Source organism: Puntigrus tetrazona, chromosome 2 (genome assembly GCF_018831695.1).
Source record: "Puntigrus tetrazona isolate hp1 chromosome 2, ASM1883169v1, whole genome shotgun sequence".
NCBI classification, from domain to species: domain Eukaryota; kingdom Metazoa; phylum Chordata; class Actinopteri; order Cypriniformes; family Cyprinidae; genus Puntigrus; species Puntigrus tetrazona.
In genome coordinates this window covers 6,023,558-6,038,449 of record NC_056700.1, presented here as the reverse complement: position 1 = coordinate 6,038,449, position 14,892 = coordinate 6,023,558, and the positions used below count along the sequence as shown (strand labels likewise).

Genomic DNA, 14,892 nt, shown 5'->3' with positions numbered 1-14,892 from the left:
GGTTCAATTTTAAGGAGAGCTAAACCAGGTTGTGTTCTCGTCCGCCACTGCATAGGCAATGGTTTTGCCAGCATTGGCCGGGAATCGAACCCGGGTCTCCCGCGTGGCAGGCGAGAATTCTACCACTGAACCACCAAGGACCGCCACGTGGGCGGGGTGTGCCATTGTGGTAGAGTCAAACCCCTGAAAGACACTCCGTTCAGTCTGTGTATTTTGGGAAGCGAACCCCGTTGGAGAACAGCACGCTCATTTACCAGTGAACCATGGTTTGTCGTTGTTATAAGTTAAATAAGTCCTGGTAGGAATGCATATGTCCTCACAGAAACTGATATATGATGTTACCGTTTCTGTGGCAGCAGCTTCAGAGACAGTCCCAAAGGTGAGAGAGAAACAGGTTTGTAAGTTTGTCTCTGTTTCGTTAGACCATTGTTTTACAATCCTAAGCACAGGTATAGCTGTTTTCAGCTCTTATCTGTAGGTCGTTATGAGAGGAACCAAGCAGTAAACAGGAGCTCCCAAAGCAGCTAATTGGACAGACTGATGAGTCACGTGACCGAAAAGGAAGAGAAGTCCCTTTAGCAAAACATGCTTTAGCGTTAAGAAGAGTTTTAAAGACTAATAATTCTGAAAAAAAACCTCATTTCAGAGAACAGCACGCTCATTTACCAGTGAACCATGGTTTGTCGTTGTTATAAGTTAAATAAGTCCTGGTAGGAATGCATATGTCCTCACAGAAACTGATTATATGATGTTACCGTTTCTGTGGCAGCAGCTTCAAAGACAGTCCCAAAGGTGAGAGAGAAACAGGTTTGTAAGGTTGTCTCTGTTTCGTTAGTCCATTGTTTTACAATCCTAAGCACAGGTATAGCTGTTTTCAGCTCTTATCTGTAGAGTCGTTATGAGATGGACCAAGCAGTAAACAGGAGCTCCCAAAGCAGCTCGTTGGACAGACTGATGAATCACGTGACTGAAAAGGAAGACGAACGTCCCTTAAGCAAAACATGCTTTAGTGTTAAGAAGAGTTTTAAAGACTCACAATTCTGAAAAAAGGAAACCTCATTTCAGAGAACAGCACGCTCATTTACCAGTGAACCATGGTTTGTCGTTGTTATAAGTTAAATAAGTCCTGGTAGGAATGCATATGTCCTCACAGAAACTGATTATATGATTTTACCGTTTCTGTGGCAGCAGCTTCAAAGACAGTCCCAAAGGTGAGAGAGAAACAGGTTTGTAAGGTTGTCTCTGTTTCGTTAGTCCATTGTTTTACAATCCTAAGCACAGATATAGCTGTTTTCAGCTCTTATCTGTAGAGTCGTTATGAGATGGACCAAGCAGTAAACAGGAGCTCCCAAAGCAGCTCGTTGGACAGACTGATGAATCACGTGACTGAAAAGGAAGGCAGAACGTCCCTTAAGCAAAGTGTTAAGAAGAGTGTTAAGAAGAGTTTTAAAGACTCACAATTCTGAAATAATGGTAACCTTTTTTTTTTTTTTAATTGGCGGGAATCGGTAGCGGGTTCCGTGTGGCGGCGAGAATTCTTCCAGTCTCTATCAGGAAGGTATTATTGACCAATGTTAAATTAAAAAAAAAAAAAAAACAATGACATTCGCAGGTATTTTATGAGTAGAACTTAATTTCAGGTTCAATTTTAAGGAGAGCTAAACCAGGTTGTGTTCTTGTCCGCCACTGCATAGGCAATGGTTTTGCCAGCATTGGCGGGAATCGAACCCGGGTCTCCGCGTGGCAGGCGAGAATTCTACCACTGAACCACCAAGGACCGCCACGTGGGCGGGTGTGCCATTGTGCTAGAGTCAAACCCCTGAAAGACACTCCGTTCAGTCTGTGTATTTTGGGAAGCGAACCCCGTTGGAGAACAGCACGCTCATTTACCAGTGAACCATGGTTTGTCGTTGTTATAAGTTAAATAAGTCCTGGTAGGAATGCATATGTCCTCACAGAAACTGATATATGATGTTACCGTTTCTGTGGCAGCAGCTTCAAAGACAGTCCCAAAGGTGAGAGAGAAACAGGTTTGTAAGTTTGTCTCTGTTTCGTTAGACCATTGTTTTACAATCCTAAGCACAGGTATAGCTGTTTTCAGCTCTTATCTGTAGAGTCGTTATGAGAGGAACCAAGCAGTAAACAGGAGCTCCCAAAGCAGCTAATTGGACAGACTGATGAGTCACGTGACCGAAAAGGAAGAGAGAAGTCCCTTTAGCAAAACATGCTTTAAGCGTTAAGAAGAGTTTTAAAGACTAATAATTCTGAAAAAAAAACCTCATTTCAGAGAACAGCACGCTCATTTACCAGTGAACCATGGTTTGTCGTTGTTATAAGTTAAATAAGTCCTGGTAGGAATGCATATCCTCCTCACAGAAACTGATTATATGATGTTACCGTTTCTGTGGCAGCAGCTTCAAAGACAGTCCCAAAGGTGAGAGAGAAACAGGTTTGTAAGGTTGTCTCTGTTTCGTTAGTCCATTGTTTTACAATCCTAAGCACAGGTATAGCTGTTTTCAGCTCTTATCTGTAGGTTGTTATGAGATGGCCCAAGCAGTAAACAGGAGCTCCCAAAGCAGCTCGTTGGACAGACTGATCAATCACGTGCCTGAAAAGGAAGACGAATGTCCCTTAAGCAAAACATGCTTTAGTGTTAAGAAGAGTTTTAAAGACTCACAATTCTGAAATAATGGTAACCTTTTTTTTTTTAATTGGCGGGAATCGTAGCGGGTTTCCGTGTGGCAGCGAGAATTCTTCCAGTCTCTATCAGGAAGGTATTATTGACCAATGTTAAATAAAAAAAAAAAACAATGACATTCGCAGGTATTTTATGAGTAGAACTTAATTTCAGGTTCAATTTTAAGGAGAGCTAAACCAGGTTGTGTTCTCGTCCGCCACTGCATAGGCAATGGTTTTGCCAGCATTGGCGGGAATCGAACCGGGTCTCCGCGTGGCAGGCGAGAATTCTACCACTGAACCACCAAAGACAGCCACGTGGGCGGGGTGTGCCATTGTGGTAGAGTCAAACCCTGAAAGACACTCCGTTCAGTCTGTGTATTTTGGGAAGCGAACCCGTTGGAGAACAGCACGCTCATTTACCAGTGAACCATGGTTTGTCGTTGTTATAAGTTAAATAAGTCCTGGTAGGAATGCATATGTCCTCACAGAAACTGATATATGATGTTACCGTTTCTGTGGCAGCAGCTTCAAAGACAGTCCCAAAGGTGAGAGAGAAACAGGTTTGTAAGTTTGTCTCTGTTTCGTTAGACCATTGTTTTACAATCCTAAGCACAGGTATAGCTGTTTTCAGCTCTTATCTGTGGAGTCGTTATGAGAGGAACCAAGCAGTAAACAGGAGCTCCCAAAGCAGCTAATTGGACAGACTGATGAGTCACGTGACCGAAAAGGAAGAGAGAAGTCCCTTTAGCAAAACATGCTTTAGCGTTAAGAAGAGTTTTAAAGACTAATAATTCTGAAAAAGGAAACCTCATTTCAGAGAACAACACGCTCATTTACCAGTGAACCATGGTTTGTCGTTGTTATAAGTTAAATAAGTCCTGGTAGGAATGCATATGTCCTCACAGAAACTGATATATGATGTTACCGTTTCTGTGGCAGCAGCTTCAGAGACAGTCCCAAAGGTGAGAGAGAAACAGGTTTGTAAGTTTGTCTCTGTTTCGTTAGACCATTGTTTTACAATCCTAAACACAGGTATAGCTGTTTTCAGCTCTTATCTGTAGGTCGTTATGAGAGGAACCAAGCAGTAAACAGGAGCTCCCAAAGCAGCTAATTGGACAGACTGATGAGTCACGTGACTGAAAAGGAAGAGAGAAGTCCCTTTAGCAAAACATGCTTTAGCGTTAAGAAGAGTTTTAAAGACTAATAATTCTGAAAAAAGGAAACCTCATTTCAGAGAACAGCACGCTCATTTACCAGTGAACCATGGTTTGTCGTTGTTATAAGTTAAATAAGTCCTGGTAGGAATGCATATGTCCTCACAGAAACTGATTATATGATGTTACCGTTTCTGTGGCAGCAGCTTCAAAGACAGTCCCAAAGGTGAGAGAGAAACAGGTTTGTAAGGTTGTCTCTGTTTCGTTAGTCCATTGTTTTACAATCCTAAACACAGGTATAGCTGTTTTCAGCTCTTATCTGTAGGTCGTTATGAGAGGAACCAAGCAGTAAACAGGAGCTCCCAAAGCAGCTAATTGGACAGACTGATGAGTCACGTGACCGAAAAGGAAGAGAGAAGTCCCTTTAGCAAAACATGCTTTAGCGTTAAGAAGAGTTTTAAAGACTAATAATTCTGAAAAAAGAAACCTCATTTCAGAGAACAGCACGCTCATTTACCAGTGAACCATGGTTTTATCGTTGTTATAAGTTAAATAAGTCCTGGTAGGAATGCATATGTCCTCACAGAAACTGATTATATGATGTTACCGTTTCTGTGGCAGCAGCTTCAAAGACAGTCCCAAAGGTGAGAGAGAAACAGGTTTGTAAGGTTGTCTCTGTTTCGTTAGTCCATTGTTTTACAATCCTAAGCACAGGTATAGCTGTTTTCAGCTCTTATCTGTAGAGTCGTTATGAGATGGCCCAAGCAGTAAACAGGAGCTCCCAAAGCAGCTCGTTGGACAGACTGATGAATCACGTGCCTGAAAAGGAAGACGAATGTCCCTTAAGCAAAACATGCTTTAGTGTTAAGAAGAGTTTTAAAGACTCACAATTCTGAAATAATGGTAACCTTTTTTTTTTTTTTTAATTGGCGGGAATCGTGCGGGTTCCGTGTGGCAAGCGAGAATTCTTCCAGTCTCTATCAGGAAGGTATTATTGACCAATGTTAAATTAAAAAAAAAAAAAAAAACAATGACATTCGCAGGTATTTTATGAGTAGAACTTAATTTCAGGTTCAATTTTAAGGAGAGCTAAACCAGGTTGTGTTCTCGTCCGCCACTGCATAGGCAATGGTTTTGCCAGCATTGGCCGGGAATCGAACCCGGGTCTCCCGCGTGGCAGGCGAGAATTCTACCACTGAACCACCAAGGACCGCCACGTGGGCGGGTGTGCCATTGTGGTAGAGTCAAACCCCTGAAAGACACTCCGTTCAGTCTGTGTATTTGGGAAGCGAACCCGTTGGAGAACAGCACGCTCATTTACCAGTGAACCATGGTTTGTCGTTGTTATAAGTTAAATAAGTCCTGGTAGGAATGCATATGTCCTCACAGAAACTGATATATGATGTTACCGTTTCTGTGGCAGCAGCTTCAAAGACAGTCCCAAAGGTGAGAGAGAAACAGGTTTGTAAGTTTGTCTCTGTTTCGTTAGACCATTGTTTTACAATCCTAAACACAGGTATAGCTGTTTTCAGCTCTTATCTGTAGGTCGTTATGAGAGGAACCAAGCAGTAAACAGGAGCTCCCAAAGCAGCTAATTGGACAGACTGATGAGTCACGTGACCGAAAAGGAAGAGAGAAGTCCCTTTAGCAAAACATGCTTTAGCGTTAAGAAGAGTTTTAAAGACTAATAATTCTGAAAAAAGGAAACCTCATTTCAGAGAACAGCACGCTCATTTACCAGTGAACCATGGTTTGTCGTTGTTATAAGTTAAATAAGTCCTGGTAGGAATGCATATGTCCTCACAGAAACTGATATATGATGTTACCGTTTCTGTGGCAGCAGCTTCAGAGACAGTCCCAAAGGTGAGAGAGAAACAGGTTTGTAAGTTTGTCTCTGTTTCGTTAGACCATTGTTTTACAATCCTAAACACAGGTATAGCTGTTTTCAGCTCTTATCTGTAGGTCGTTATGAGAGGAACCAAGCAGTAAACAGGAGCTCCCAAAGCAGCTAATTGGACAGACTGATGAGTCACGTGACTGAAAAGGAAGAGAAGTCCTTTAGCAAACATGCTTTAGCGTTAAGAAAGAGTTTAAAGACTAATAATTCTGAAAAAAGGAAACCTCATTTCAGAGAACAGCACGCTCATTTACCAGTGAACCATGGTTTGTCGTTGTTATAAGTTAAATAAGTCCTGGTAGGAATGCATATGTCCTCACAGAAACTGATTATATGATGTTACCGTTTCTGTGGCAGCAGCTTCAAAGACAGTCCCAAAGGTGAGAGAGAAACAGGTTTGTAAGGTTGTCTCTGTTTCGTTAGTCCATTGTTTTACAATCCTAAACACAGGTATAGCTGTTTTCAGCTCTTATCTGTAGAGTCGTTATGAGAGGAACCAAGCAGTAAACAGGAGCTCCCAAAGCAGCTAATTGGACAGACTGATGAGTCACGTGACCGAAAAGGAGAGAAGTCCCTTTAGCAAAACATGCTTTAGCGTTAAGAAGATTTTAAAGACTAATAATTCTGAAAAAGAAACCTCATTTCAGAGAACAGCACGCTCATTTACCAGTGAACCATGGTTTGTCGTTGTTATAAGTTAAATAAGTCCTGGTAGGAATGCATATGTCCTCACAGAAACTGATTATATGATGTTACCGTTTCTGTGGCAGCAGCTTCAAAGACAGTCCCAAAGGTGAGAGAGAAACAGGTTTGTAAGGTTGTCTCTGTTTCGTTAGTCCATTGTTTTACAATCCTAAGCACAGGTATAGCTGTTTTCAGCTCTTATCTGTAGAGTCGTTATGAGATGGCCCAAGCAGTAAACAGGAGCTCCCAAAGCAGCTCGTTGGACAGACTGATGAATCACGTGCCTGAAAAGGAAGGCGAATATCCCTTAAGCAAAACATGCTTTAGTGTTAAGAAGAGTTTTAAAGACTCACAATTCTGAAATAATGGTAACCTTTTTTTTTTTAATTGGCGGGAATCGTAACGGGTTCCCGTGTGGCAGGCGAGAATTCTTCCAGTCTCTATCAGGAAGGTATTATTGACCAATGTTAAATTAAAAAAAAAACAATGACATTCGCAGGTATTTTATGAGTAGAACTTAATTTCAGGTTCAATTTTAAGGAGAGCTAAACCAGGTTGTGTTCTCGTCCGCCACTGCATAGGCAATGGTTTTGCCAGCATTGGCCGGGAATCGAACCCGGGTCTCCCGCGTGGCAGGCGAGAATTCTACCACTGAACCACCAAGGACCGCCACGTGGGCGGGGTGTGCCATTGTGGTAGAGTCAAACCCCTGAAAGACACTCCGTTCAGTCTGTGTATTTTGGGAAGCGAACCCCGTTGGAGAACAGCACGCTCATTTACCAGTGAACCATGGTTTGTCATTGTTATAAGTTAAATAAGTCCTGGTAGGAATGCATATGTCCTCACAGAAACTGATATATGATGTTACCGTTTCTGTGGCAGCAGCTTCAAAGACAGTCCCAAAGGTGAGAGAGAAACAGGTTTGTAAGTTTGTCTCTGTTTCGTTAGACCATTGTTTTACAATCCTAAACACAGGTATAGCTGTTTTCAGCTCTTATCTGTAGGTCGTTATGAGAGGAACCAAGCAGTAAACAGGAGCTCCCAAAGCAGCTAATTGGACAGACTGATGAGTCACGTGACCGAAAAGGAAGAGAAGTCCCTTTAGCAAAACATGCTTTAGCGTTAAGAAGAGTTTTAAAGACTAATAATTCTGAAAAAGGAAACCTCATTTCAGAGAACAGCACGCTCATTTACCAGTGAACCATGGTTTGTCGTTGTTATAAGTTAAATAAGTCCTGGTAGGAATGCATATGTCCTCACAGAAACTGATTATATGATGTTACCGTTTCTGTGGCAGCAGCTTCAAAGACAGTCCCAAAGGTGAGAGAGAAACAGGTTTGTAAGGTTGTCTCTGTTTCGTTAGTCCATTGTTTTACAATCCTAAGCACAGGTATAGCTGTTTTCAGCTCTTATCTGTAGGTCGTCATGAGATGGCCCAAGCAGTAAACAGGAGCTCCCAAAGCAGCTCGTTGGACAGACTGATGAATCACGTGACTGAAAAGGAAGACGAATGTCCCTTAAGCAAAACATGATTTAGTGTTAAGAAGAGTTTTAAAGACTCACAATTCTGAAATAATGGTAACTTTTTTTTTTTTTTTTTAATTGGCGGGAATCGGTGCGGGTTTCCGTGTGGCGAAGCGAGAATTCTTCCAGTCTCTATCAGGAAGGTATTATTGACCAATGTTAAATTAAAAAAAAAAAACAATGACATTCGCAGGTATTTTATGAGTAGAACTTAATTTCAGGTTCAATTTTAAGGAGAGCTAAACCAGGTTGTGTTCTCGTCCGCCACTGCATAGGCAATGGTTTTGCCAGCATTGGCGGGAATCGAACCGGGTCTCCGCGTGGCAGGCGAGAATTCTACCACTGAACCACCAAGGACCGCCACGTGGGCGGGGTGTGCCATTGTGGTAGAGTCAAACCCCTGAAAGACACTCCGTTCAGTCTGTGTATTTTGGGAAGCGAACCCCGTTGGAGAACAGCACGCTCATTTACCAGTGAACCATGGTTTGTCGTTGTTATAAGTTAAATAAGTCCTGGTAGGAATGCATATGTCCTCACAGAAACTGATATATGATGTTACCGTTTCTGTGGCAGCAGCTTCAAAGACAGTCCCAAAGGTGAGAGAGAAACAGGTTTGTAAGTTTGTCTCTGTTTCGTTAGACCATTGTTTTACAATCCTAAACACAGGTATAGCTGTTTTCAGCTCTTATCTGTAGGTCGTTATGAGAGGAACCAAGCAGTAAACAGGAGCTCCCAAAGCAGCTAATTGGACAGACTGATGAGTCACGTGACCGAAAAGGAAGAGAGAAGTCCCTTTAGCAAAACATGCTTTAGCGTTAAGAAGAGTTTTAAAGACTAATAATTCTGAAAAAAGGAAACCTCATTTCAGAGAACAGCACGCTCATTTACCAGTGAACCATGGTTTGTCGTTGTTATAAGTTAAATAAGTCCTGGTAGGAATGCATATGTCCTCACAGAAACTGATATATGATGTTACCGTTTCTGTGGCAGCAGCTTCAGAGACAGTCCCAAAGGTGAGAGAGAAACAGGTTTGTAAGTTTGTCTCTGTTTCGTTAGACCATTGTTTTACAATCCTAAACACAGGTATAGCTGTTTTCAGCTCTTATCTGTAGAGTCGTTATGAGAGGAACCAAGCAGTAAACAGGAGCTCCCAAAGCAGCTAATTGGACAGACTGATGAGTCACGTGACTGAAAAGGAAGAGAGAAGTCCCTTTAGCAAAACATGCTTTAGCGTTAAGAAGAGTTTTAAAGACTAATAATTCTGAAAAAAGGAAACCTCATTTCAGAGAACAGCACGCTCATTTACCAGTGAACCATGGTTTGTCGTTGTTATAAGTTAAATAAGTCCTGGTAGGAATGCATATGTCCTCACAGAAACTGATTATATGATGTTACCGTTTCTGTGGCAGCAGCTTCAAAGACAGTCCCAAAGGTGAGAGAGAAACAGGTTTGTAAGGTTGTCTCTGTTTCGTTAGTCCATTGTTTTACAATCCTAAACACAGGTATAGCTGTTTTCAGCTCTTATCTGTAGAGTCGTTATGAGAGAGAACCAAGCAGTAAACAGGAGCTCCCAAAGCAGCTAATTGGACAGACTGATGAGTCACGTGACCGAAAAGGAAAGGAGAAGTCCCTTTAGCAAAACATGCTTTAGCGTTAAGAAGAGTTTTAAAGACTAATAATTCTGAAAAAGAAACCTCATTTCAGAGAACAGCACGCTCATTTACCAGTGAACCATGGTTTGTCGTTGTTATAAGTTAAATAAGTCCTGGTAGGAATGCATATGTCCTCACAGAAACTGATTATATGATGTTACCGTTTCTGTGGCAGCAGCTTCAAAGACAGTCCCAAAGGTGAGAGAGAAACAGGTTTGTAAGGTTGTCTCTGTTTCGTTAGTCCATTGTTTTACAATCCTAAGCACAGGTATAGCTGTTTTCAGCTCTTATCTGTAGGTCGTTATGAGATGGACCAAGCAGTAAACAGGAGCTCCCAAAGCAGCTCGTTGGACAGACTGATGAATCACGTGCCTGAAAAGGAAGACGAATATCCCTTAAGCAAAACATGCTTTAGTGTTAAGAAGAGTTTTAAAGACTCACAATTCTGAAATAATGGTAACCTTTTTTTAATTAATTGGCGGGAATCGTAGCGGGTTCCGTGTGGCGAAGCGAGAATTCTTCCAGTCTCTATCAGGAAGGTATTATTGACCAATGTTAAATTAAAAAAAAAAAACAATGACATTCGCAGGTATTTTATGAGTAGAACTTAATTTCAGGTTCAATTTTAAGGAGAGCTAAACCAGGTTGTGTTCTCGTCCGCCACTGCATAGGCAATGGTTTTGCCAGCATTGGCGGGAATCGAACCGGGTCTCCGCGTGGCAGGCGAGAATTCTACCACTGAACCACCAAGGACCGCCACGTGGGCGGGGTGTGCCATTGTGGTAGAGTCAAACCCCTGAAAGACACTCCGTTCAGTCTGTGTATTTTGGGAAGCGAACCCCGTTGGAGAACAGCACACGCTCATTTACCAGTGAACCATGGTTTGTCGTTGTTATAAGTTAAATAAGTCCTGGTAGGAATGCATATGTCCTCACAGAAACTGATATATGATGTTACCGTTTCTGTGGCAGCAGCTTCAAAGACAGTCCCAAAGGTGAGAGAGAGAAACAGGTTTGTAAGTTTGTCTCTGTTTCGTTAGACCATTGTTTTACAATCCTAAACACAGGTATAGCTGTTTTCAGCTCTTATCTGTGGAGTCGTTATGAGAGGAACCAAGCAGTAAACAGGAGCTCCCAAAGCAGCTAATTGGACAGACTGATGAGTCACGTGACCGAAAAGGAAGAGAGAAGTCCCTTTAGCAAAACATGCTTTAGCGTTAAGAAGAGTTTTAAAGACTAATAATTCTGATAAAAGGAAACCTCATTTCAGAGAACAGCACGCTCATTTACCAGTGAACCATGGTTTGTCGTTGTTATAAGTTAAATAAGTCCTGGTAGGAATGCATATGTCCTCACAGAAACTGATTATATGATGTTACCGTTTCTGTGGCAGCAGCTTCAAAGACAGTCCCAAAGGTGAGAGAGAAACAGGTTTGTAAGGTTGTCTCTGTTTCGTTAGTCCATTGTTTTACAATCCTAAGCACAGGTATAGCTGTTTTCAGCTCTTATCTGTAGGTCGTTATGAGATGGCCCAAGCAGTAAACAGGAGCTCCCAAAGCAGCTCGTTGGACAGACTGATGAATCACGTGACTGAAAAGGAAGACGAATGTCCCTTAAGCAAAACATGCTTTAGTGTTAAGAAGAGTTTTAAAGACTCACAATTCTGAAATAATGGTAACCTTTTTTTTTTTTTAATTGGCCGGGAATCGGTAGCGGGTTTCCGTGTGGCAGCGAGAAATTCTTCCAGTCTCTATCAGGAAGGTATTATTGACCAATGTTAAATTAAAAAAAAAAAAAAAAACAATGACATTCGCAGGTATTTTATGAGTAGAACTTAATTTCAGGTTCAATTTTAAGGAGAGCTAAACCAGGTTGTGTTCTCGTCCGCCACTGCATAGGCAATGGTTTTGCCAGCATTGGCCGGGAATCGAACCCGGGTCTCCCGCGTGGCAGGCGAGAATTCTACCACTGAACCACCAAGGACCGCCACGTGGGCGGGGTGTGCCATTGTGGTAGAGTCAAACCCCTGAAAGACACTCCGTTCAGTCTGTGTATTTTGGGAAGCGAACCCCGTTGGAGAACAGCACGCTCATTTACCAGTGAACCATGGTTTGTCGTTGTTATAAGTTAAATAAGTCCTGGTAGGAATGCATATGTCCTCACAGAAACTGATATATGATGTTACCGTTTCTGTGGCAGCAGCTTCAAAGACAGTCCCAAAGGTGAGAGAGAAACAGGTTTGTAAGTTTGTCTCTGTTTCGTTAGACCATTGTTTTACAATCCTAAACACAGGTATAGCTGTTTTCAGCTCTTATCTGTAGGTCGTTATGAGAGGAACCAAGCAGTAAACAGGAGCTCCCAAAGCAGCTAATTGGACAGACTGATGAGTCACGTGACCGAAAAGGAAGAGAGAAGTCCCTTTAGCAAAACATGCTTTAGCGTTAAGAAGAGTTTTAAAGACTAATAATTCTGAAAAAGGAAACCTCATTTCAGAGAACAGCAGCGCTCATTTACCAGTGAACCATGGTTTGTCGTTGTTATAAGTTAAATAAGTCCTGGTAGGAATGCATATGTCCTCACAGAAACTGATATATGATGTTACCGTTTCTGTGGCAGCAGCTTCAGAGACAGTCCCAAAGGTGAGAGAGAAACAGGTTTGTAAGTTTGTCTCTGTTTCGTTAGACCATTGTTTTACAATCCTAAACACAGGTATAGCTGTTTTCAGCTCTTATCTGTAGAGTCGTTATGAGAGGAACCAAGCAGTAAACAGGAGCTCCCAAAGCAGCTAATTGGACAGACTGATGAGTCACGTGACCGAAAAGGAAGAGAGAAGTCCCTTTAGCAAAACATGCTTTAGCGTTAAGAAGAGTTTTAAAGACTAATAATTCTGAAAAAAGGAAACCTCATTTCAGAGAACAGCACGCTCATTTACCAGTGAACCATGGTTTGTCGTTGTTATAAGTTAAATAAGTCCTGGTAGGAATGCATATGTCCTCACAGAAACTGATTATATGATGTTACCGTTTCTGTGGCAGCAGCTTCAAAGACAGTCCCAAAGGTGAGAGAAACAGGTTTGTAAGGTTGTCTCTGTTTCGTTAGTCCATTGTTTTACAATCCTAAACACAGGTATAGCTGTTTTCAGCTCTTATCTGTAGAGTCGTTATGAGAGGAACCAAGCAGTAAACAGGAGCTCCCAAAGCAGCTAATTGGACAGACTGATGAGTCACGTGACCGAAAAGGAAGAGAAGTCCCTTTAGCAAAACATGCTTTAGCGTTAAGAAGAGTTTTAAAGACTAATAATTCTGAAAAAGGAAACCTCATTTCAGAGAACAGCACGCTCATTTACCAGTGAACCATGGTTTGTCGTTGTTATAAGTTAAATAAGTCCTGGTAGGAATGCATATGTCCTCACAGAAACTGATTATATGATGTTACCGTTTCTGTGGCAGCAGCTTCAAAGACAGTCCCAAAGGTGAGAGAGAAACAGGTTTGTAAGGTTGTCTCTGTTTCGTTAGTCCATTGTTTTACAATCCTAAGCACAGGTATAGCTGTTTTCAGCTCTTATCTGTAGGTCGTTATGAGATGGACCAAGCAGTAAACAGGAGCTCCCAAAGCAGCTCGTTGGACAGACTGATGAATCACGTGACTGAAAAGGAAGACGAACGTCCCTTAAGCAAAACATGCTTTAGTGTTAAGAAGAGTTTTAAAGACTCACAATTCTGAAATAATGGTAACCTTTTTTTTTTAATTGGCTGGGAATCGGTAACAGGTTCCCGTGTGGCAGGCGAGAATTCTTCCAGTCTCTATCAGGAAGGTATTATTGACCAATGTTAAAAAAAAAAAAAAACAATGACATTCGCAGGTATTTTATGAGTAGAACTTAATTTCAGGTTCAATTTTAAGGAGAGCTAAACCAGGTTGTGTTCTCGTCCGCCACTGCATAGGCAATGGTTTTGCCAGCATTGGCCGGGAATCGAACCGGGTCTCCGCGTGGCAGGCGAGAATTCTACCACTGAACCACCAAGGACCGCCACGTGGGCGGGGTGTGCCATTGTGGTAGAGTCAAACCCTGAAAGACACTCCGTTCAGTCTGTGTATTTTGGGAAGCGAACCCGTTGGAGAACAGCACGCTCATTTACCAGTGAACCATGGTTTGTCGTTGTTATAAGTTAAATAAGTCCTGGTAGGAATGCATATGTCCTCACAGAAACTGATATATGATGTTACCGTTTCTGTGGCAGCAGCTTCAGAGACAGTCCCAAAGGTGAGAGAGAAACAGGTTTGTAAGTTTGTCTCTGTTTCGTTAGACCATTGTTTTACAATCCTAAACACAGGTATAGCTGTTTTCAGCTCTTATCTGTAGGTCGTTATGAGAGGAACCAAGCAGTAAACAGGAGCTCCCAAAGCAGCTAATTGGACAGACTGATGAGTCACGTGACCGAAAAGGAAGAGAGAAGTCCCTTTAGCAAAACATGCTTTAAGCGTTAAGAAGAGTTTTAAAGACTAATAATTCTGAAAAAAGGAAACCTCATTTCAGAGAACAGCACGCTCATTTACCAGTGAACCATGGTTTGTCGTTGTTATAAGTTAAATAAGTCCTGGTAGGAATGCATATGTCCTCACAGAAACTGATTATATGATGTTACCGTTTCTGTGGCAGCAGCTTCAAAGACAGTCCCAAAGGTGAGAGAGAAACAGGTTTGTAAGGTTGTCTTTGTTTCGTTAGTCCATTGTTTTACAATCCTAAGCACAGGTATAGCTGTTTTCAGCTCTTATCTGTAGGTCGTTATGAGAGGAACCAAGCAATAAACAGGAGCTCCCAAAGCAGCTAATTGGACAGACTGATGAGTCACGTGACCGAAAAGGAAGAGAGAAGTCCTTTAGCAAAACATGCTTTAGCGTTAAGAAGAGTTTTAAAGACTAATAATTCTGAAAAAAGGAAACCTCATTTCAGAGAACAGCACGCTCATTTACCAGTGAACCATGGTTTGTCGTTGTTATAACTTAAATAAGTCCTGGTAGGAATGCATATGTCCTCACAGAAACTGATATATGATGTTACCGTTTCTGTGGCAGCAGCTTCAAAGACAGTCCCAAAGGTGAGAGAGAAACAGGTTTGTAAGGTTGTCTCTGTTTCGTTAGTCCATTGTTGTACAATCCTAAGCACAGGTATAGCTGTTTTCAGCTCTTATCTGTAGGTCGTTATGAGATGGACCAAGCAGTAAACAGGAGCTCCCAAAGCAGCTCGTTGGACAGATTGATGAATCACGTGACTGAAAAGGAAGACAAACGTCCCTTAAGCA

General features: G+C 41.9%; 4 non-coding genes across 4 annotated transcripts; all 4 read right to left on the bottom strand.

The window, feature by feature from the left end:
- Window positions 1-69: 69 nt before the first annotated feature.
- trnag-gcc lies at window positions 70-144 on the bottom strand. Its single transcript has one exon. It is a non-coding gene; the product is annotated as a tRNA-Gly (tRNA).
- A 4,828-nt stretch (window positions 145-4,972) lies between these two features.
- On the bottom strand, window positions 4,973-5,047 carry trnag-gcc. Its single transcript has one exon. It is a non-coding gene; the product is annotated as a tRNA-Gly (tRNA).
- A 1,962-nt stretch (window positions 5,048-7,009) lies between these two features.
- trnag-gcc lies at window positions 7,010-7,084 on the bottom strand. Its single transcript has one exon. It is a non-coding gene; the product is annotated as a tRNA-Gly (tRNA).
- Window positions 7,085-11,501: 4,417 nt separating this feature from the next.
- Window positions 11,502-11,576, bottom strand: trnag-gcc. Its single transcript has one exon. It is a non-coding gene; the product is annotated as a tRNA-Gly (tRNA).
- Window positions 11,577-14,892: the final 3,316 nt, after the last annotated feature.